Here is a 22,617-nt window from a genome sequence, read left to right as displayed (position 1 = left end):
AAGGCAGCTACGTAATACCACTAGCAATTTAAATTAATGTGCAGTTGTGTAATGGAGTGGTGGTCTTTTCTTTCCTTTCATGTGGTGGGAAGAGTTCATTAAAAACTGCGTGCTTTGTAATTCGCGTGTTGCTGGTCGTTACCTCCAATCCGACACCACTGTACTGATCGTCTGGGAAATTTATTTCGTAAAAATTTTCATTACATGCTGCACCACCTGATGGGATTCATTCCGAATGTTCCTTTAACACACGGCCACCAGAACGAGATTTTAACGATGTTCACTTACACACGAATTCCTGGCGTACGAGATTTTACTTCCAGCTATGAAATAACGTTTGAGCGCTTTGGACGTGAGTGGCAAGCACAATCGACCCAAATTGCCTTGTGGACAGATACGTCCGACTTTGGTCAAAGTGATTAATGGGTTTCTGATTGAGTAATTATTCTCTGCATTTTTCTTCATACGATCTTAGTAATGGGCGTCTCTATTCCTGCCCACTGTTTGCCTGCAGCTCACCATAAATGTAATTTTTTCCTCGACTCTTAGTGCTTATTGATTGTACGCCGTCCGTAGCAGACAGAACACAAAGAGTGTAAAGGACGGTCTAAGTGTTTAGAACGTGATATATACTAACAAAAAAGTTTTCTATTTCAGAGTTTTTATAATATACGTATTTTGATATAAAATCTGTTTTTCATACGAGTTGGATAGCTTAGAGCCATGTTCCTTTAATAAACATGAAATCTTCCTGCTTTCTAAATAATCAAAGATGAGCGTGTCGTTCGCAACAGAAAACGCAGTACAGTATGAGTGCTATTTCGAAAGATGTTCAGTGTAACCATCACATTTTTGTCAGTTGATATGCTCAGTATCAAGTGAAATGCCATCCGATTCGGAGAACTATTTAAACGTTGGCCGAGTTGGGGGGAAAACTGATAAAATGTTTTGTGCTGAGTAATCGTAGCTCTGAAGTAACTCTTTCCTCGAATCGCATTCATTTTTTTATCTGGCTAACAAGAAACACACTTGATGTTCAGACAAAGTATCTTAATGTATTTCACAAACAAAGGCAGGTAAATACTTTGGCCGATTCTGAGACATAATTTCTGAAGCTATCCAAGTCTGCTTGATTCAGTACCAGTGTTAACACTTGCTGTTCCCTACTGGAGAACATACGGAAGTAACTTAGCATAAGGGATACTGCTTTGCACGTAACACAAAAAACAGTTACGACAAAGCGCTCATATTTGATGCAGATAACGTTTCTTAAGCTCATTAACCTAAATGAAATTTACAGTACTGACAAGATCACATGACTCCCTATTTACATCATTCTCACACTACTTCAGTATATCCATTTGCATTTTCTATTTCAGATTTAGGGATTCGGTGCCACATCCAACTTCATTCTATGTTTCGACTGGTGTCTTCTTATCTTTTCGCTGGTTATACAATATTGTTCCATCTCACTCTCTGCAGTCCCTTCCCGGACATCAGAATGAGTCGCATCTGGAATCTCTAGCCAATGGAGAGATCATTATGATATTTTTCATTTGTAGTCTACGGTTCATGTAGATGCACATCACGTGTTTGTAATGCATTGGCTTCCAATAGCTCAGCTCATGCGTGGCGATGCCACTGATCGTCACTAATTTTTCGCTTTGTATTGGCAGTTTGCCACCCCAAGACATATGTGGAGTCTTTAAACTTCTTTCCATTCCTCCGCCATCTTTTGACATGGAAATCTTACAATGTCTCTGCTGAATCTATTCAAAATTTAAGCAGTTTGGCTCTGAGCACTGTGGGACTCAACTTCTGAGGTCATTAGTCCCCTAGAACTTAGAACTAGTTAAACCTAACTAACCTAAGGACATCACACACATCCATGCCCGAGGCAGGATTCGAACCTGCGACCGTAGCGGTCTCGCGGTTCCAGACTGCAGCGCCTAGAAGCGCACGGCCACTTCGTCAGGCCTAAAATTTAAGCAGTGGATGAGTTCGAACCAGGGAGTGAAATAGGAATCGATATAAATTTTGACTGTGAAAAATGAACGGTGTTTCTTGACAGTCTCTTATCATACAATCTTTAGTCATTTCTGCGGAAATAATACATCACAATTCGCAGATAATCACATTAACTGATGACTGGCAGATGAGAAATACACGCAAACAGAGAAACATGGACCACCTAATACAAGCAGAATTTAATCACTATATATGATCAGCAAGTATTACTGAACATTCATCCACCAACGGATTTAGCAGCGCTCAGCAAGCACAGTTTTGTCTCAGTATCATAACCAGTGGTGAAGCGAATCACCCTCTTCTTAAGCATTAAACAAGATATGAAATATGCTATAGCGTTACTTCACTGCCGTACAGCTAGTCAGGTTAAAGTTTGCTAAAAGAACTACAAGATTTTTCGAAATTAAATTATTATAAATATCACGTCATCTACATACTATTTCATATAGGCTGAGACGTGCTTACGTGGAAATAAGGTAAAAACCGAGATATAGGGGCCGGCCGAAGTGGCCGAGAGGTTCTAGGCGCTTCAGTCTGTAACCGCGCGACCGCTACGGTTGCAGGTTCCAATCGTGCCTCGGGCATGGATGTGTGTGATGTCCTTAGGTTAGTTAGGTTTAAGTAGTTCTAAGTTCTAGGGGACTGATGACCTCAGATGTTATGTCCCATAGTACTCAGAGCCATTTGAACCATTTTTGAGATATAGGGATCTATTTGCTTTTCTATTGAACTACGGTGTTTTTCTCACCTCACTGGCAGCTCTCGATGAGTCAAATTCAGTGATGTCCATCTAACAGGAAATCGCATATTAAAATATAATGAATAAAGGAATTTGGTTTTTGAGTCCGTTGAATGGTCCACAACCAGGAGGAATACGCCACGTCCTAAGGAAACTTGCACAATAGGTACGTGTTGTTTATTCTACTCTCGACGAAAACAAGAATAGTGTTGTCAGTTAATTCTTGTACTTCGAAGGAGTCAACAGAAGTGCAGTGAAATTACGAGGGTCGTTCAGTAAGTAATGCTCAACTTTTTCTTTTCTCAGAACATATTTATTGTTAAGAGTCAGAATTTTGTGACAATATACATTAACATATATTGTCCAAGTCCTTTGTACGTAGTCTGCATCACTTCCTATGGCCCTACGCCAACGTTGTGGAACAGCATGTATTTCCCACTGATAAAAGCTCTAGTCCTGTACACGTAGTCATGTTTTCACTGAATGACGCCCGACTGTACTCCTATCAACTGCAGCGTCGCCATACACTGCACACAAGCGTTTCTGGATGTTCACCACGGTGTCTTTTTCTGCACACAAGAATTCAATAACAGCACGCTGCTTCCAACGTGAGTCGTATATGGAAGCCATTTTGACGCTGTACTACGGCTCTTCAGTTTACCAGAACGGTTCGAAACTTCATCGGCACATAGAACAAACATCATATGTGAATCACCAACAAGGACGTTTGTCTATATATATTAATGGGTTTCTCTAAAAAAAATGTGGGGAATTACTACTTGAACGACCCTCGTACTACCTACGTTGTGCAGGTTTGTTATGAGGATTGCTGCAATTAATGTTCGATTCACGTAGTCAAACTGTTAGTAATGAATGAACCACTATTAGGAATCCAGTGCCATGTACTAACGTAGAGCCGCGCGGGTTTAGCCGAGCGGTCTGGGGCGCAGCAGTCATGGACTGTGTGGCTGGTCCCAGCGGAGGTTCGAGTCCTCCCTCCGGCATGGGTGTGTGTGTCTGTCCTTAGGATAATTTAGGTTAAGTATTGTGTAAGCTTAGGGACTGATTACCGTAGCAGATAAGTCTCATAAGGTTTGACACACATTTGAACATTTTTTGTACTAATGTAGAATTGGTCGCTCACGCTCTTCATTCAAGGACAATGCCACAAAAATAGACACAGAGCAACATAACTGTGTGCAGAACGGTTCTCAGTTAAAAACTGTCCACTTCAACTTACCTTACTTAATACCATCAAGAGACTACGAGAAATACGACATTTTGCCCCGAAGAAACGAATATGAATTAAGACTGCTACCAAAAAAGCTGCAGACGCAGCGATTCTTGCAAATGCTGGAATAAATCCGCATGCGAATTCTCGTCAAATACCAAGACAGTTTAACATCAGCTAAGTTAGAGCTTTGTTTAAGCATCATTCTTGTTGTTGTTGTGGTCTTCAGTCCTGAGACTGGTTTGATGCAGCTCTCCCTGCTACTCTATCCTGTACAAGCTTCTTCATCTCCCAGTGCCTACTGCAGCCTACATCCATAAATATCACCGGTTCCACATTTCAGTACACCAAGACCTAAGTCACAGCGATCTACAGTAACTTCTGCACGACAATAATTTTGTGGAAGAAATACTATTTTCTTATGAAGCCTAATTCACAAATCATGGGAATACGAATAGAAGAAGTATCCATTACTGGTCAACGGAAAACGTACATTGAATTCGTGTATCGTTCAGTGAACGACAGTGTAGTGTGTGGTGACGAATAATCGAACATCACTAGAAGGGGCCGGCCGATGTGGCCGAGTGGTTCTAGGCGCTTCACTCTGGAACCACGCGACCGCTACGGTCGCTGGTTCGAATCCTGCCTCGGGCATGGATGTGTGTGATGTCCTAAGGTTAGTTAGGTTTAGGTAGTTCTAACAAGGGAACCTCCCCATCGCACCCCCCTCAGATTTAGTTATAAGTTGGCGCAGTGGATAGGCCTTGAAAAACTGAAAACAGATGAATTGAGAAAACAGGAAGAAGTTGTGTGGAACTGTGAAAAAATAAGCAAAATATACAAACTGAGTAGTTCATGGGAAGATAGGCAACGTCAAGGAGAGAGAAAACGCAGGAGAGCCGTGGTCTCGTGGTAACGAGAGTAGCTGCGGAACGAAAGGTCCATGGTTCAAATCTTCCATCAAGTAAAGAGTTTAATTTTTTATTTTCAGTTTATGTGACAAACCCTTATGTTTTCATCACTTTTTGGGAGTGATTATCACATCCACAAGAAAACCTAAATCGGGCAAGGTAGAAGAATCTTTTTACCCCTTCGCCAAGTGTACAAGTTAGGTGGGTCGACAACATATTCCTGTCATGTGACGCACATGCCGTCACCAGTGTCGTATAGAATATATCAGATGTGTTTTCCTGTGGGGGAATCAGTTGACGTATGACCTTGCGATCAAATGTTTTCGGTTCCCATTGGAGAGGCACGTCCTTTCGTCTACTAATCGCACGGTTTTGCGATGCGGTCGCAAAACACAGACACTAAATTTATTACAGTGAACAAAGACGTCAATGAACGAACGGAAAGATAATAACTATGCAAAAATAAAGAAAATAAAATTTTCACTCAAGGGAAGACTTGAACCAAGGACCTCTAGTTCAGCAGCTGCTCACGCTACCACCAGACCACGACGCTCCTGAGCAAAGGCTGTCCATTATGTTAGCTATGCGACCCGTCGACTACTCAGTTTGTATATTTTGCTTATTTTTTCACAGTTCCACACAACTACTTCGTGTTTTCTCAATTGATCTGTGTTCAATTTATCAAGGCCTATCCAATGTGCCAACTTATAACTAAATCTGAGGGGGGGTGCGATGGGGAGGTTCCCTTGTAAGTTCTAGGGGACTGATGACCTCAGATGTTAAGTCCCATAATGCTCAGGGCCATTTTAGATCCACTAGAAGGGCTGTTGTTTTGTTGGTGATAGGTTGAAGTGCACTAATTCCAAAGATCCAGCTCAATGATAACTTCAAGTAATTTTACTGTTTTTTTTCAGAATTACGTATCCAAAAGGATGGTGAGTGACCAGTGAAACAGTTAATTAAATATTGATAGGAAGCATCAAAGCATTAATTATGCGGTCCTGACTGGCCAATTAAATAATTAGATTTAATATTTAAAGCAAATAACACAGCATTAATCAAGTAATTAGTACTACCTAGCAGCCAGCTTACTTACACAATACCAGGCGTGATTTTAGTGAGAGAACGACTGAGAACGACTGGCAGTATGAGTCTATGAATAAGCAAATATTTCTTAGACATAAACAGGTGGAAATGACCAGTATAAGAAAAAACTAAATCTAATCTTTAGAAAAAAAAGCCATATATTCTGGCAATTTACACAGAGGAAGGAGCCGTTTCGGGTCTTTCTAATTGCCAGTACCTCTCCACATGGTACTAGGTAACAATCAGGAGCTGGGCAAATCACAGACAGCACTACAACTGACAGAAAAATGCAGTTGGATCCAGCAAAATCTACATTGCCTGTTTGCTTCAAGGCTACCTTAGCGAAAGATACTCTGTACACAACTGCGTGCAACATAGGAACTCCGAGTCACATCAGCGACTTTAAAAATTTCATTACTAACATTAACTGAAAATTTTGCTTGGACTTCAACTTGAGATGCTTATAATGATACCCACAACGGAACTTTGTCTCGAAACGTGGCAGAAAGTCGATAGAGATTCTGGTCGTTTGTAAAGTACACTAGCGGCAAGACACGATCAGTGCCTTCCCTGTACGATAGCAATGAAAATACTGGCGATGACAGTGCTGCTAAAGCAGAGTTACTAAATACAGATTTCCGAAATTCCTTCACCAATGAAGAAGTAAATATTCCAGAATGCGAATCTAAGTTTTCATCTATTTTTAGGTTTCAGATATATATTTTAAGTGTTTTTGTGATAATATTTACTATATAAGTGACTTATTAGTGGTTTCTTCAGGCAACGGCCTTGCCGCAGTGGCTACACCGGTTCCCGTGCGATCACCGAAGTTAAGCGCTGTCGGGCGTGGCCGGCGCTTGGATGGGTCACCATCCCGCCGCCATGTGCTGTTGCCATTTTTCGGGGTGCACTCAGCCTCGTGATGCCAATTGAGGAGCTACTCGACCGATTAGTAGCGGCTTCGGTCAAAAGAATACCGTCCTAACGGTCGGGAGTGCGGTGTGCTGACCACACGCCCCTCCTTCTCCGCATCCTCCTCGGAAGATGACACGGCGGCCGGACGGTCCCGGCAGGGCCACTTGTGGCCTAAAGACGGAGCTTTAAAAAATTAGTGGTTTCTTCATTCACCTCTGCATTTCTTGTGTTGTGGCCTGATATTTGTAAGTGTTTCGTATCGAGCAACTTAACCTCTTACCCGTGTTTACATTCCGCGCTGACCAGTTGCAGCTGTAGCGGCGCATCGAAAGCTAAGTACTAATTGGTTGGTTGGTTGGTTTGGGGAAGGAGACCAGACAGCGTGGTCATCGGTCTCATCGGATTAGGGAAGGATGGGGAAGGAAGTCGGCCGTGCCCTTTCAGAGGAACCATCCCGGCATTTGCCTGGAGCGATTTAGGGAAATCACGGAAAACCTAAATTAGGATGGCCGGACGCGGGATTGAACCGTCGTCCTTCCGAATGCGAGTCCAGTGTGCTAACCACTGCGCCACCTCGCTCGGTGCTAAGTACTAATTAATTGTTTGTGTATAGTAGTTTATTTAGGAACTTTAGTAGTCTTCAACTGGTGTTCTTGGTGTTTTCCGGTGAAATAACTTCAGAAGAAATTTTTGCGAACTACTTTCAGTTTCGTTACTGTCATTAGACGTTTGATTTTCTTTCTGTGTTAGTATTTTGTTATATTCTCATTTGTTGTTGATTAATACTGTCAATAATAGTAGTTACTTCCCTTGTAGAGCAAGTTTGTGATTATTGTAGTCAGTTTTTAACATCTTCTTACTGTAGTAGCGGAACTTAGATAAAGTTGTTTTCTTGTTTCAATAATTGTAAAATTTTACCATGAGTGAGAAGTGTGGGCTTTGCCGTAGTTTCGTGAGCAGTGGATTGCGGTGTGAGACTTGTTCGAAGTATTTTCACTGGGGGGAATGCAGTGGGGAAGCCAGTGGGCATTCTGGTGAGATCCTCTCCTGGAACTGCAGGTTATGTAGCAAGAGTAAGTTGATAGAGGAGCAGGAGCGTAAGATCTGTGCCCTTCAGGTGCAGTTGAAAAACGCACAGGAGGAGCTAGATAGGATGAGGAGGGAGAAGGGGGTTGGGGAATGGGAGCTGGCTGTTGGCAAGAGATCTGCTAGGAGAAGGAGATTTTCAGGTAGTTTTACTATTGGTGTTTGTAATAGATATGACCAACTGTCAGAGTCTAGTGGAGAGGAATTTCTAGTAGCTGTAGATGTAGGAAGTATGCAGCAGACCTCAGCAGTTACGGTGGCTAGGACAGTTGCAAAGTCTAAGAGAAAGAAGAAGGTTCTGCTGTTAGGTAGTTCTCATTGTAGAGGTGTAGGCCAGCAGTTGCAGGAAGTTTTGGGGAGTGAGTACCAGGTCACCAGCATTGTGAAGCCTAATGCAGGATTGGCTCAGGTGACTGTTAACATAGGGGGGTTATGTAGGGATTTTACTAAAGAGGATCAGGTAGTGATTGTGGGTGGGGCTGGTAACAGTATTGATAGGGATGGGGAGTATGACATAGATGGTGACCTGGAAAGGATAGCCACTCAGACTGGCAACACGAATGTGCATTTCGTGGAACTGTTTCAGCGTCACGATCGGACTCAATACAGCCGTCAGGCGTAATAACATGAGACTTGGGGGTGCGCTGATGACAGAAGGCTTGAGTCACATTTCAGTGGTGTCGGTGGAGTCTATCAGCAGGACGGGTTTCACTAGACATGGCCTGCACCTCAACAGGTATGGGAAGGGAAGGTTGGCAAAACTTATAGGTGACAGCATAGGTGGGGGTGGTGGGATCACTCATGGGAAAATTCCGGTAGTTGTGGGTGTTAGAGCTGTACCTTTTTTTAGATTGAAGTCAGCTGATAGGTATGCCTGCTTAAGGGAAGTCTCTCTAACAAAGAAACCACTTTCTACATAGCTTGGGTATCCGATTAATGAGGGAATTAGTATATTTCATCAAAATATACAAGGTATTAGAGATAAAGTTAGTGAACTGCTTATAGATGTTGACTCTGAAATTATTGGTATGTCTGAACACTTCTTAAATAAGGAGATAATTCAGAGGCTTCCTTTACCAGGATACAGGTTGGCTGGCAGCTTTTCTAGGAGCTCTTTGCGGTGTGGGGGAGTAGCCATGTATGTGAAAAGCGGTATCCCATTTGAGTCAATTGATGTTTCAAAGTACTGCACTGAAAAGGTGTTTGAATGTTGTGCAGGTGTGGTTAAATTTAGTGGAGCTAAACGTCTTACTGTTGTTATTTATAGATCCCCAGACTCCGATTTCACAACATTTTTGCTAAAGCTAGAGGAGGTTCTTGGTTCACTTTATAGGAAATACAAAAAGTTAGTTATATGTGGTGACTTCAATATTAATTGTATAAGTGATTGTGCAAGGAAAAGGATGCTGGTAGACCTCCTTAATTCATATAATCTTATGCAAACCGTATTCTTTCCAACGAGAGTGCAAGGGAACAGTAGAACAACCATAGACAATATTTTTGTTCATTCGTCATTATTAGAAGGGCATTCTGTTAGCAAAAAGGTGAATGGCCTTTCAGATCATGATGCACAAATTTTAAGTCTAAAAGATTTTTGTGCTGCAACACATGTTAAATATAGTTACCGACTTTTTAGGAAAGCTGATCCAGTTGCTGTACAGACTTTTGTATACCTTATCAAGGAACAAGAGTGGCAAGATGTTTATAGTGCTGTTACAGTAGACGAAAAATATAATGCTTTCCTCAAGACTTTTCTCGTGCTCTTTGAAAGTTGCTTTCCGTTAGAACGTTCAAAACAGGGTACTAGCACAAACAGGCAGCCTGGGTGGCTGACTAAAGGGATAAGATTATCTTGTAGAACAAAGTGGCAATTATATCAAAACGTTAGAAACAGTCATAATCTAAATGCAGCAGCCCATTACAAACAGTATTGTAAGGTGCTTAAAAAAGTTATTAGGAAGGCAAAAAGTATGTGGTATGCAGATAGAATAGCTAAGTCTCAGGATAAAATTAAAACCATATGGTCAGTCGTAAAGGAAGTGGCTGGTCTGCAGAGACAGATCGAGAATATAGAGTCAGTGCGTAGTGGGGATGTCCGTGTTACTGATAAGTCGCATATATGTACAGTACTTAATAATCACTTTCTGAATATAGCAGGTGAACTAAATAGAAACCTAGTCCCAACAGGGAATCATATAGCGCTCTTAGAAAAAAGTGTTCCGAGACTGTTACCTGAAATGCTCCTCCATGATACTGACAAGAGGGAGATTGAGTTAATAATTAAATCACTAAAGACCAAAAATTCTCATGGATATGACGGGGTTGAATATAGCAGGTGAACTAAATAGAAACCTAGTCCCAACAGGGAATCATATAGCGCTCTTAGAAAAAAGTGTTCCGAGACTGTTACCTGAAATGCTCCTCCATGATACTGACAAGAGGGAGATTGAGTTAATAATTAAATCACTAAAGACCAAAAATTCTCATGGATATGACGGGGTATCTAGCAGAATACTGAAGTATTGTTCCACGTATGTTAGCTCAGTACATAGCCATATCTGTAACTTTTCCTTTAGGAGTGGTCTGTTTCCCGACCGATTAAAGTACTCGGTAGTGAAGCCACTTTAAAAAAAGGGAGACAGGAATAATGTTGACAATTATAGACCTATTTCTATGCCATCGGTGTTTGCTAAAGTTATCGAGAGGGTTGTATATACAAGGTTACTGCACCATTTAAATTCACATAATTTGCTGTCAAATCTACAGTTTGGTTTTAGAAATGGCTTAACAACTGAAAATGCTATAGTCTCTTTTCTCTGTGAGGTTTTGGACGGATTAAATAAAAGGTTGCGAACGTTAGGTGTTTTCTTTGATTTAACGAAGGCTTTTGATTGTGTTGACCACAAAATACACTCCTGGAAATTGAAATAAGAACACCGTGAATTCATTGTCCCAGGAAGGGGAAACTTTATTGACACATTCCTGGGGTCAGATACATCACATGATCACACTGACAGAACCACAGGCACATAGACACAGGCAACAGAGCATGCACAATGTCGGCACTAGTACAGTGTATATCCACCTTTCGCAGCAATGCAGGCTGCTATTCTACCATGGAGACGATCGTAGAGATGCTGGATGTAGTCCTGTGGAACGGCTTGCCATGCCATTTCCACCTGGCGCCTCAGTTGGACCAGCGTTCGTGCTGGATGTGCAGACCGCGTGAGACGACGCTTCATCCAGTCCCAAACATGCTCAATGGGGGACAGATCCGGAGATCTTGCTGGCCAGGGTAGTTGACTTACACCTTCTAGAGCACGTTGGGTGGCACGGGATACATGCGGAGGTGCATTGTCCTGTTGGAACAGCAAGTTCCCTTGCCGGTCTAGGAATGGTAGAACGATGGGTTCGATGACGGTTTGGATGTACCGTGCACTATTCAGTGTCCCCTCGACGATCACCAGTGGTGTACGGCCAGTGTAGGAGATCGCTCCCCACACCATGATGCCGGGTGTTGGCCCTGTGTGCCTCGGTCGTATGCAGTCCTGATTGTGGCACTCACCTGCACGGCGCCAAACACGTATACGACCATCATTGGCACCAAGGCAGAAGCGACTCTCATCGCTGAAGACGACACGTCTCCATTCGTCCCTCCATTCACGCCTGTCGCGACACCACTGGAGGCGGGCTGCACGATGTTGGGGCGTGAGCGGAAGACGGCCTAACGGTGTGCGGGACCGTAGCCCAGCTTCGTGGAGACGGTTGCGAATGGTCCTCGCCGATACCCCAGGAGCAACAGTGTCCCTAATTTGCTGGGAAGTGGCGGTGCGGTCCCCTACGGCACTGCGTAGGATCCTACGGTCTTGGCGTGCATCCGTGCGTCGCTGCGGTCCGGTCCCAGGTCGACGGGCACGTGCACCTTCCGCCGACCACTGGCGACAACATCGATGTACTGTGGAGACCTCACGCCCCACGTGTTGAGCAATTCGGCGGTACGTCCACTCGGCGTCCCGCATGCCCACTATACGCCCTCGCTCAAAGTCCGTCAACTGCACATACGGTTCACGTCCACGCTGTCGCGGCATGCTACCAGTGTTAAAGACTGCGATGGAGCTCCGTATGCCACGGCAAACTGGCTGACACTGACGGCGGCGGTGCACAAATGCTGCGCAGCTAGCGCCATTCGACGGCCAACACCGCGGTTCCTGGTGTGTCCGCTGTGCCGTGCGTGTGATCATTGCTTGTACAGCCCTCTCGCAGTGTCCGGAGCAAGTATGGTGGGTCTGACACACCGGTGTCAGTGTGTTCTTTTTTCCATTTCCAGGAGTGTATTACTGCAGAAGTTGGAACATTATGGAGTAAGGGGAGTAGCTTACAATTGGTTCGCCTCCTACTTTAAGAACAGAAAGCAGAAGGTAATCCTCCGCAATATTGAGAGTGGTAATGATGTTCAGTCCCAATGGGGCACTGTTAAATGGGGCGTTCCCCAAGGGTCGGTGCTGGGGCCACTGCTGTTTCTTATTAATATAAATGATATGCCTTCTAGTATTACAGGTGATTCAAAAATATTTCAGTTTGCTGATGACACCACCTTGGTAGTGAAGGATCTTGTGTGTAATATTGAAACATTATCAAATAATGTAGTTCATGATATAAGTTCGTGGCTTGTGGAAAATAATTTGATGCTAAATCACAGTAAGACTCAGTTTTTACAGTTTCTAACTCACAATTCAACAAGAACTGACATTTTAATCAGACAGAATGGGCATGTTATAAGCGAGACGGAACAGTTCAAGTTCCTAGGCGTATGGATAGATAGTAAGCTGTTGTGGAATGCCCATGTTCAGGATCTTGTTCAGAAACTAAATGCCGCTTTATTTACCATTAGAACAGTATCTGAAATAAGTGACATTTCAACACGTAAAGTAGTATACTTCGCATATTTTCATACGCTTATGTCATATGGTATTATTTTTTGGGGTAATTCTTCTGATTCAAAAAGGGTATTTTTGACTCAAAAACGGGCTGTTCGAGCTATGTATGGTGTAAGTTCGAAAACCTCTTGTCGACCCCTGTTCAATAGTCTGGGAATTTTGACATTGCCCTCACAGTATATGTTTTCTTTAATGTCGTTTGTTGTTAGCAATATTAGCTTATTCCCAAGAGTTAGCAGCTTTCACTCAGTTAATACTAGGCAGAAATCAAATCTGCATGTGGAATGCACTTCCTTGACTCTTGTGCAGAAAGGAGTGCAGTATTCTGCTGCATCCATTTGCAATAAGCTACCACAAGAACTCAAAAACCTTAGCAGTAGCCCAAACACTTTTAAGTCTAAACTGAAGAGTTTCCTCATGGCTCACTCCTTCTATTCTGTCGAGGAGCTCCTGGAAGAGCTAAAAAATTAAGCAAATTCCAGTGTTACATTCTTGATTTTCTTTATTTAAACTAACGACTTGTCGCCTGAATATGTTTCTTATATTTCATTTCATCTGTTTCTACAATCGTGTTATAATTTCATGTATTGACTCGTTCCATGACCATGGAGACTTCTCCTAAATGTGGTCCCACGGAACTGTAGTGGACTGACAAGGCAGCCAGTCCACAGAGACGGGTAGCCGAAAGGGCACACGTACACACACGCCGACTGGCGCGAAGTCTGGAACAGGATTCGTAATGAATGTGATAAAGAAAAGAACGTAGCTACTAGAACACTTAACTTTTATATCGTCCTTTGGTATACAGAATTCTTGATGATACAAGTGAGACTATCTTGAGATACATGCAAAGGTACAAATGGTTAATGGCGCCTTGCTAGGTCGTAGCCATTAACTTAGCTGAAGGCTATTCTAACTGTCTCTCGGCAAATGAGAATAAGGCTTCGTCAGTGTAGTCGCTAGCAACGTCGTCGTACAACTGGGGCGAGTGCTCGTACGTCTCTCTAGACCTGCCGTGTGGTGGCGCTCGGTCTGCGATCACACAGTGGCGACACGCGGGTCCGACATGTACTAATGGACCGCGGCCGATTTAAGCTACCACCTAGCAAGTGTGGTGTCTGGCGGTGACACCACAGGAACAATAAATAAATAAATAAATAAATAAATAAACAGCTGACACAATGAGTAACGTAGAAGTAGACGTCCTCGGAGTAGTGAAACAACATAAATCACATAAGGGTAGCAAGCCTTCTGTTCCCGATTGTACACCAATTGGGCTCTTTTCAGCGTATGCTGATGCAGTAGTTCCGTACTTAACAGTTGCATACAAACGCTCTCTCGACGAATGATCGGTATTCATAGACTGGAAAAATTCAGAGATAACTTCAACATTCAAGAAAGGCAGTAGGAAAAATCCACTAAATTACAGGCACATATTATTAACGTCCATGTGTAGGAGACTTCTGGAACGTATATTGTGTTCGATCATTATGAATTACTTCGAAGAGAACGGTTTGTTGGCACACCGTTAACACACATTTAGAAAACTTTGTTCTTGTGAAACACAACTACCTGTTTATTCACACGAATTGTTTGGGCTACTGACAAGGGATTTCTATTTGGTTCTGTGTTTCTGGATACCCAGAAAATTTTTGACATTACCTCAGAAGCGGCTTATAATGTTTAGTAAACGTTGTTCTTGTGAAAAACAACTACCTGTTTACTCACACGAAGTGTTGGGGCTATTGACAAGGGATTACAATTTGATTCTGTATTTTTGGGTTCACAGAAAGTTTTTGACATTACCTCAGAAGCGGCTTGTAAAGTTGCCTGCTCATGGAATGTTGTCTCAGTTATGTGAAGGGGTTGGTGATTTTGTGCAGTAGAGGTGACAGTTCGTAGTAATTGACAGGAGATCAAAGAGTGAAGCTGAAGTGATTTCTGGCATTTCCCAATGTAGTGTTCTGTCCTCTGCTGTTCCTTATCTATATAAACGATTTAGCAGACAATATGACTAGCCAACTTAGGTTTTTCGCAGATGGTGCTGTTGTTCATCGTCTAGTAAAGTCGTCAGAAGACCTAAACAAATTGGCCGGCCTCTGTGGCCGAGCGGTTCTAGGCACTTCATTCTAGAACCACGCGACCGCTACGGTCACAGGTTCAAATCCTGCCTCGGGCATGGATGTGTGTCATGTCCTTGGGTTACTTAGGTTTAAGTAGTTCTAAGTTCTAGGGGACAGATGACCTCAGATATTAAGCCCCATAGTGCTCAGAGCCGAGCCCTAAACAAATTGCCAAACGATTCAGAAAAGATATGGTGCGAAAATTAGCAACTGACCCTAAATAATGAAAACTATCAGGTACACCAGCCGCGCGGGATTAGCCGAGCGGTCTAAAGGCGCTGCAGTCATGGGCTGTGCGGCTGGTCCCGGCGGAGGTTCGAGTCCTCCCTCGGCCATGGGTGTGTGTGTTTGTCCTTAGGATAATTTAGGTTAAGCAGTTTGTAAGCTTAGGGTCTGATGACCTTAGCATGTAAGTCCCATAAGATATCACACACATTTGAACATTTTTTGAGGTACTCCACATGAGTGCTAAAAGGAATCCTTTATACTTCGATTACACGATTAATCAGTCAAACCTAAAGGCTCGAAATTCAACTAATTACCCATCAGTTACAACTAAGAACAAATTAAATTGGAAAGAACACATAGAAAATGCTATGGGTAAAGCGAACACTTTCAATGTGCAACCGATCTACTAAAGAGACTGTCTATGCTACAAATGTCCGTCCTCTTTTAGAGTACTGCTGCGCGGTGTGGGATTGTTACCAGATATGAATAGTATATCGAGCAGTTTCAGAGACGCGCGACACGAGAAACAGGGGTGAGAGTGTCACGGATATAATACGGGGATTGGGGTGGACATCATTAGAACAAAGGCGTTTTTTGTTGCGGTGGAATCCTCTCACAAGAATTCAATCACAGACTTTTTCCTCTGAATGCGAAAATATTTTGTTGAGACTGACCTACATAGGGATCAACTGTCATCATAATAAAACAAGGGAAATCAGAGCTCGCATGGAGAAATACAGCTGTTCGTTTTCCTTCCGCGTGCTGCTCGAGAATGGAATAAGAGAGAATTATTGTTAATGTGGTTCGATTAACCCTCTGACAGGCACTTAAATTTCATTTGCAGAGTATCTATGTAGACGTAGGTGTAGATGTGAGCTTGGGGAAAGAGAACACACACTCGGCATCGCGCCTGTCTCCCCACCACAGCCCAAAGGGAATTTAAGTCTTAAACACCGCGCAAGGATACGGCGAGCTGGGCGAAAGTCAAAGAAGTTCAGACATGCTCGTCATAGCTCCACAGGCAAGGCGTACTCGAAAGCAGATGGAAGCCTTTATCAGTCGGCGCCACAGCCATGCACCCTGCGGCAACAGGCTTCCTCGGTCTGCCGCAAACACTTCTGTTGACAGCCGCCACACGTCTATCCTTGCGCTGTCTTCCGCTAAGGGAGAGTACGTAACACCGGACCCCAAAGCTCACGTTCTCGGCGTGTCTTCGGTTAACTACAGCTTCCTCCCCCCCCCCCCCCCCCTCACCACTCTCTCTCTATCTATTCATCAGTTCTCACTTCAACTGTACACGCCGCCGCAGCTCGCCCCCTCTGGGCTAGAGCCGCTTGTCATTATCGTTGCTTGTCTCAATAGGAACCTGGAAAAATCCGTGATAACGCATCAGTAATTTCTTATCATTTTTTCTTCACAATATTCATTTTCAAATATATCATGCGTTATTTTCACTTACGATTCTGGAACGGGCTGGAAATGGTACGCCATTTGCGCTGTTTCGTCCGAACATGACACAGCCAGGGCAAAAGCTCCACAGGCGCAAAGGTGCGAGCTGGTGGCAGTGCCATAGGGACTCGCCACTTGGCGCGAATTCCACCACCACCACTGGCGGCTACAATGCGCCAACGACCGGACAACAACGGACAGAAGCCAACTCGGAAAATAGAAGAGCAGCTCTCGCCCACTTGGTTGTAGCTCGTCGTTCAGGGCTGAATTAGACAGGGAACGTCGTTTAGTGATGTGTTAGAAGTGAACAGGCAGTTGTTGTAAATTGGATTTGCTGTGTACTGTGAAGTTTACCTACGTTTATTTGCACTTACCCATTTAGTGCCGTTACTGTGTTATATTACGAGGGTCACTCCAATAGAAATGCATACTATTTTTGTAAAAATACAGTTTTCATTCTGCGTGTGTGAAAGTCTTACAGTGTGTAGATACATTCATCCCGCTTGTTTTCAAACTTAGTTCAACCTGTTCCCGTGAGTGGCGCCGTCACAGCATGTCTTCAAGATGGCTGCTACACTTGATGTCCGTCAGAAGCAACGTGCTGTCATAGAATTACTGTGCTGTGAAAACGAGACTGAGGTTGAAAAAGGTGTATGAAGATGCTGCAGTCGATCGCAGTACAGAATTCTGTTTTCTAAATAGTCGTAACTGATCACCTGGTGTACAAGATGTACTACACAGGCAAAATACCCTCACACTTAAGAAATAACGTTGTAGTTCCATTTCCAAAGAAAGCAGTTGCCGACACGTGCGAAAGGGAAGCGGCGATGGAGCCTATTGCACGGAATTATATTTAAAATAATAAATTTCATTTTGTCAGAATTCTGTTTCCTAAATGATCGTAACTGATCACCTGGTGTACAAGATGTACTACACAGGCAAAATACCCTCACACTTAAAGAATAACGTTATAATTACATTTCCAAAGAAAGCAGTTGCCGACAGGTGTGAAAGGGAAGCGGTGGTGGAGCCTATTCCCGAAGTTATTCAATCTGTACACTGAGCAAATAACAAAGGAAACCAAACAAAAATTTTGAGTTCGAGTTAAAAAAATGCCGTGTGGCGAGATCCTCCAGTCGGGTAGACCGTTAGCCTCGTACAAGTCTTCCCAATTGACGAGTTAAAGTTCAGGGAGGAGAATTAAAAAAAATGGGGCTTGCCGAATACGCTGTAATTCTGTCAGATACAGCAAATGACTTGGAAGAGCAGTTGAACGTAATTGACAGTGTCTTGAAATTAGCATATAAGATGAACATCAGCAGTAGCAAAATAAGGGTAGTGGAATTATATCAGGTGATCCTGGGAGAATTACAGAAGGAAACGAAACAGGTTTTGCTATTTGGGAAGCAATTTGCTGATGATGGCAGAAGTAGAGAGGATATAAAATGCCTCACAAAGAAAAGCGTTTCTGAAGAAGAAAAATTTGTTAACATCGAATATAGTGTGAAAGTGAATAAAGTGTAGCCATGTATGGATGTGAGATATGTATGATAAACAGATGGGATAAGAAGACGAAGAACCTTTCGTAATGTGGTGCCACAGATGAGCGCTGAATATTACATGGATAGTTCACTTTACTAATGAGGTACCGAGTAGAATTTGGAGACATGAATGTAGTGTCGGCAGACTTGCCAACACTACGCACACTAATTGAAAGTGGCGGCCAAGATGCACGCGCTAACTCACGAAGGATGGAGTGAGGTCTGAAACAGGATACGTAATGAATGCTATAAAGAAAAGTACGTAGCTTCTCGAATACTGAACTTTAATCCATCCTTTGTATACATCGTTCTTGATGAGACATCTGGAGATTGTGGCGATACAAGTGAGACTCTTTAGATACAAGCTATCTAAGGCTAATGGCGCCTTGCTAGGTCGTAGCCATGGACTTAGCTGAAGTCTATTCTAACTGTCTCTCGGCAAATGAGAGAAAGGCTTCGTCAGTGTAGTCGCTAGCAACGTCGTCGTACAACTGGGGCGAGTGCTAGTCAGTCTCTCGAGACCTGCCGTGAGGTGGCGCTCGATCTGCAATCCTGACAGTGGCGACACGCGGGTACGACATGTACTAATGGACCGCGGCCGATTTAAGCTACCACCTAGCAAGTGTGGTGTCTGGCGGTGACACCACAATGAAATTTGTGGCTCAACTGGACTAAAACCAGGAATCAGTTGATAGAACACATTATGAGACATCAAGGGATTACCAGTTTAGTGTTGGAGTGAAGTGTGTGGTTAAAAATTCTAATGGGAGGGCTAGAAGTGAGCATGGCAGGCAAGGTAGGTTGTAGTAGTTATTCGGAGGTGAAGAGGCCTGCATGTTGTAGAATAGCATACGGATCTGCATCATTCAGCGAGATCAGGCCACCTCCACCACCGCGACAACAAATTTTACCCTTCAAATTCTAATAGTTTCCTAGCTGAAAAATAGTTGTCGCCAGCATCAGATGTTCTCATGGATATCTGACCATTTGTTCAACACTGTGGGGTAAAAAAAATTATCTCAGCTTAAGTTGGTTGGTTTGTTTGATAAGAGCGGGGGTGTCATCGGTCATTAATGGTCATCGCTCTCAAAGCCGGCTGAATGACTTACCAGTCCTCTACCATTTTCAGAGGTACAAAACATGCTGAAATCTTTGCAAAATATAACCCACAAACATGACTTAGTGACTAAAACAGGTGGCATTAACTTCCATCGAAAGTGACGTAAATTTTCAGGTGGCAGGTCAGTCGTCGGCGGTATTAACCGTATAAAATTCGCTGCATTCACCGTAATTTCACTCCGTGATCTACTCTTACACATACAAAAAGTTATATCACTAACTGTGTCTTGCCAGCCGGTGTGGCCGAGCGGTTCTAGTCGCTTCAGTCTGGAACCGCGCGACCGCTACGGTCGCAGGTTCGAATCCTGCCTCGGGCGTGGATGTGTGTGATGCCCTTAGGTTAGTTAGGTTTAAATAGTTCTAAGTTCTAGGGGACTGATGACCTCAGATGTTAAGTCCCATAGTGCTCCGAGCCATTTTTGAAGTGTGTCTTATACAGATCTGTTATTCTGGAGAAAAAAAATACCGTAGTTCATTTTAAACTAACCCAAAGTTGTGCATGTGTCATAGATACTAATGAAGTGTAGAGTAAACATTGCTGTTTGCTTTAATAGACACTAGTGACAGTTCGTCCAGTTGAAAAGGGATTGAAAGTGTCTTTAATGAGTCTAAAGTAATTTGACATGAAATATTTATGTACCTCACCCTATATAAATGAAGTAGGTCAGAAACGAAAAGCTGCAGTGAATTTATATGTGCGACACCTATCACCTCATACATTATGTAGGACCCAACGGAGCGCTAAACCACTAACCGAATTTGTGGCCACAGAGCTAATTTATTACACACATTTCCGACAATTCCAGCCCTCTACGAGGTCACGCAAACGCATTTAAACGAAAAATACTACACATACGTGCGAAATAAAAAGCTCCCGCCACCCCGTGACGTCATCGGCCCGAAATTCTGCCACATGCGCAACATCCAAAGAGCATTGCCTCCAACTATGTCGTCAGAAAATGTAACTAGCCAATTATTCTACTACTGTGTAACATAAATGTCGTACATAGTCCGTAAATAAAGAAAAAAAACTAACTTACTGATGGATATCGTGAGCAGTAATGTCATTGCAGAAATGTAAATATAACATCATTGCTTGTTGAAGTGTCCTGAGCATATCTAATATCGTCATTATCATCATCATCATTGTTAGTGTTCTGCCCAAAGACAAGTTCCTAGATGTAACTCTCCATGCTGTGCTATATTCTGCCAACCTCTCCAGGTTTGCTTCATTTTCGCTTCCCTTTGTCTCCTGTCATCATCTCCGTCTTCCTAATTATGTCCCCCAAAACAGTTCCTCCAAAGCGTCTGTTAAGAAATACTGCCGGCTAAACGAATGTCCCATACAGTTCTCTTATAACCTGCAGCCTTCTCATGTCACCAAGCCTTTCCAACAGTCTTTCGTCACTTACGGTTTTGCTCCTGCTTATCCTCTCCGTTCTCCTCCAAACACACATATCTTAAATGATTGTGCCTTTTTTTCATCCGCTGGTTTCACTTTCCATGTTTCTGCCCGACATACTGCCACATTACAGAGAAAACACTTGACACGTCTTTGGGCGAGATATGTAGTGTGCATCACCCCTTTCTATTGAATGCTTATTGCGCCGTAGTAATGCGAGAATTCATCTCCTGGTGACATCCGAAGTCTCCAGTGATCGTACTTCCAAGATTTTTAAATGCTCTTCTTGGCTGATAATAACTTGTCCCTTCTTAATATTTGCCAGTCTTGTTCCTGTCTCGATAACCATAATCTTTGTTTTTGCTGTATTGATTCTTATCCCACATTCCACATACGCTTCATTCTCATCTTTTAACATTGTATTAACGGTTCGTCCACTTTCTTCAACTAATACAATGTCATCATCAAATCTTATACATTCTATTCTCTTCCCACCAACACTTGCCACTTTTTTCCCGTCCAAACCTTTCGTAATACTCGCCTAGAGGTTGTCATAGGCCACTTCCGATGATGCTTGTTTCCGACATTTCATTTCCAGTCCTTATTCTTACTTTGGGTTGGAAGCATAGAATCTGTACCAGTCAACTCTCCTGCCAGTGTACTCCTTCCATATTCAAAATATACATCAGTTTTCCGGCCGGGTGGCCGAGCAGTTCTACGCGCTACAGTCTGGAACCGCACGACCGCTACGGTCGCAGTTTCGAATCCTGCCTCGGGCATGGATGTGTGTGATGTCCTTGTCTTAGTTAGGTTTAAGTAGTTCTTAGTTCTAGGGGACTGATGACCTCAGCAGTTAAGTCCCATAGTGCTCAGAACCATTTGAACCATTTATACATCAGTTTATTCCATAGAACTCTGTCGAAGGAATTTTCTAAATCGATGAAAACCACCTGAATTTCTCTAGTTTTCTAAATGTATTTTTCCTCAATGGTTGTTAAAAGGCCAGTAGCATCTGTTGTTACTTCTCGTCTTCCAGGTGCGGATTGATCCTCCCCAATCCATCTCTCCAATTTGCCATATTGCCTTTTATTCAGCACTCTGAACAATGCTTTACACTGATAGTCGTATGCTCTTCCTTCTTTCTTAGAGTAATTAACAGAAAACATAGAGTAAAACAGAAATGATTTCTAGTATTCCCCCAGGTAGTGTTATAGGCCCTCTTATGTCTATACAAACAATTTAGAAAACAATCTGAGCAGACGTCTTAGGTTGTTTGCGGATGATGCTGCGGTTTATCGTCTAGTAATGTCACCAGAAGATGAAAACAAATTACAAAAGGACTTAGAAAACAACTGTCATGGTGCGAAAATTGTCAATTGACCCTAAATAATGAAAAGTGTGAGGTCATCCACATGAGCGCTAAATAGATGTCTCTAAATTTCGGTTAAACAGTATATTTATCAAATCTGAAGGCCGTGAATTCAACTAAATACCTAGGATTAACAATTACGAACAACTTAAATTGGATAGAATACACAGAAAATATCACGTAGAAGGCGAAGCAAAGAACGACGTTTAGTGGCAGAACACTAAAAGAATCTAAAGGGACTGCCTACACTACGCTTGCCCGTCTTCTTTTAGAGTACTGCTCCGCAGTGTAGGATCCTTTCCAAACTGGATAACGGAGTGAATCGAGAAAGTTAAAAAATGGACAGCATGTTTTGTATTATCGAGAAATAAGGGAGAGAGTGTCACGGTCATGATAGAAGATTTGGGGTGGACGTCACTAAAATCAAGGTGTTTCTCGTTGCGGCGGTTTCTT

This window comes from Schistocerca nitens, chromosome 1, assembly GCF_023898315.1.
Source record: "Schistocerca nitens isolate TAMUIC-IGC-003100 chromosome 1, iqSchNite1.1, whole genome shotgun sequence".
NCBI classification, from domain to species: domain Eukaryota; kingdom Metazoa; phylum Arthropoda; class Insecta; order Orthoptera; family Acrididae; genus Schistocerca; species Schistocerca nitens.
Note: the sequence above shows the minus strand (reverse complement) of the source record.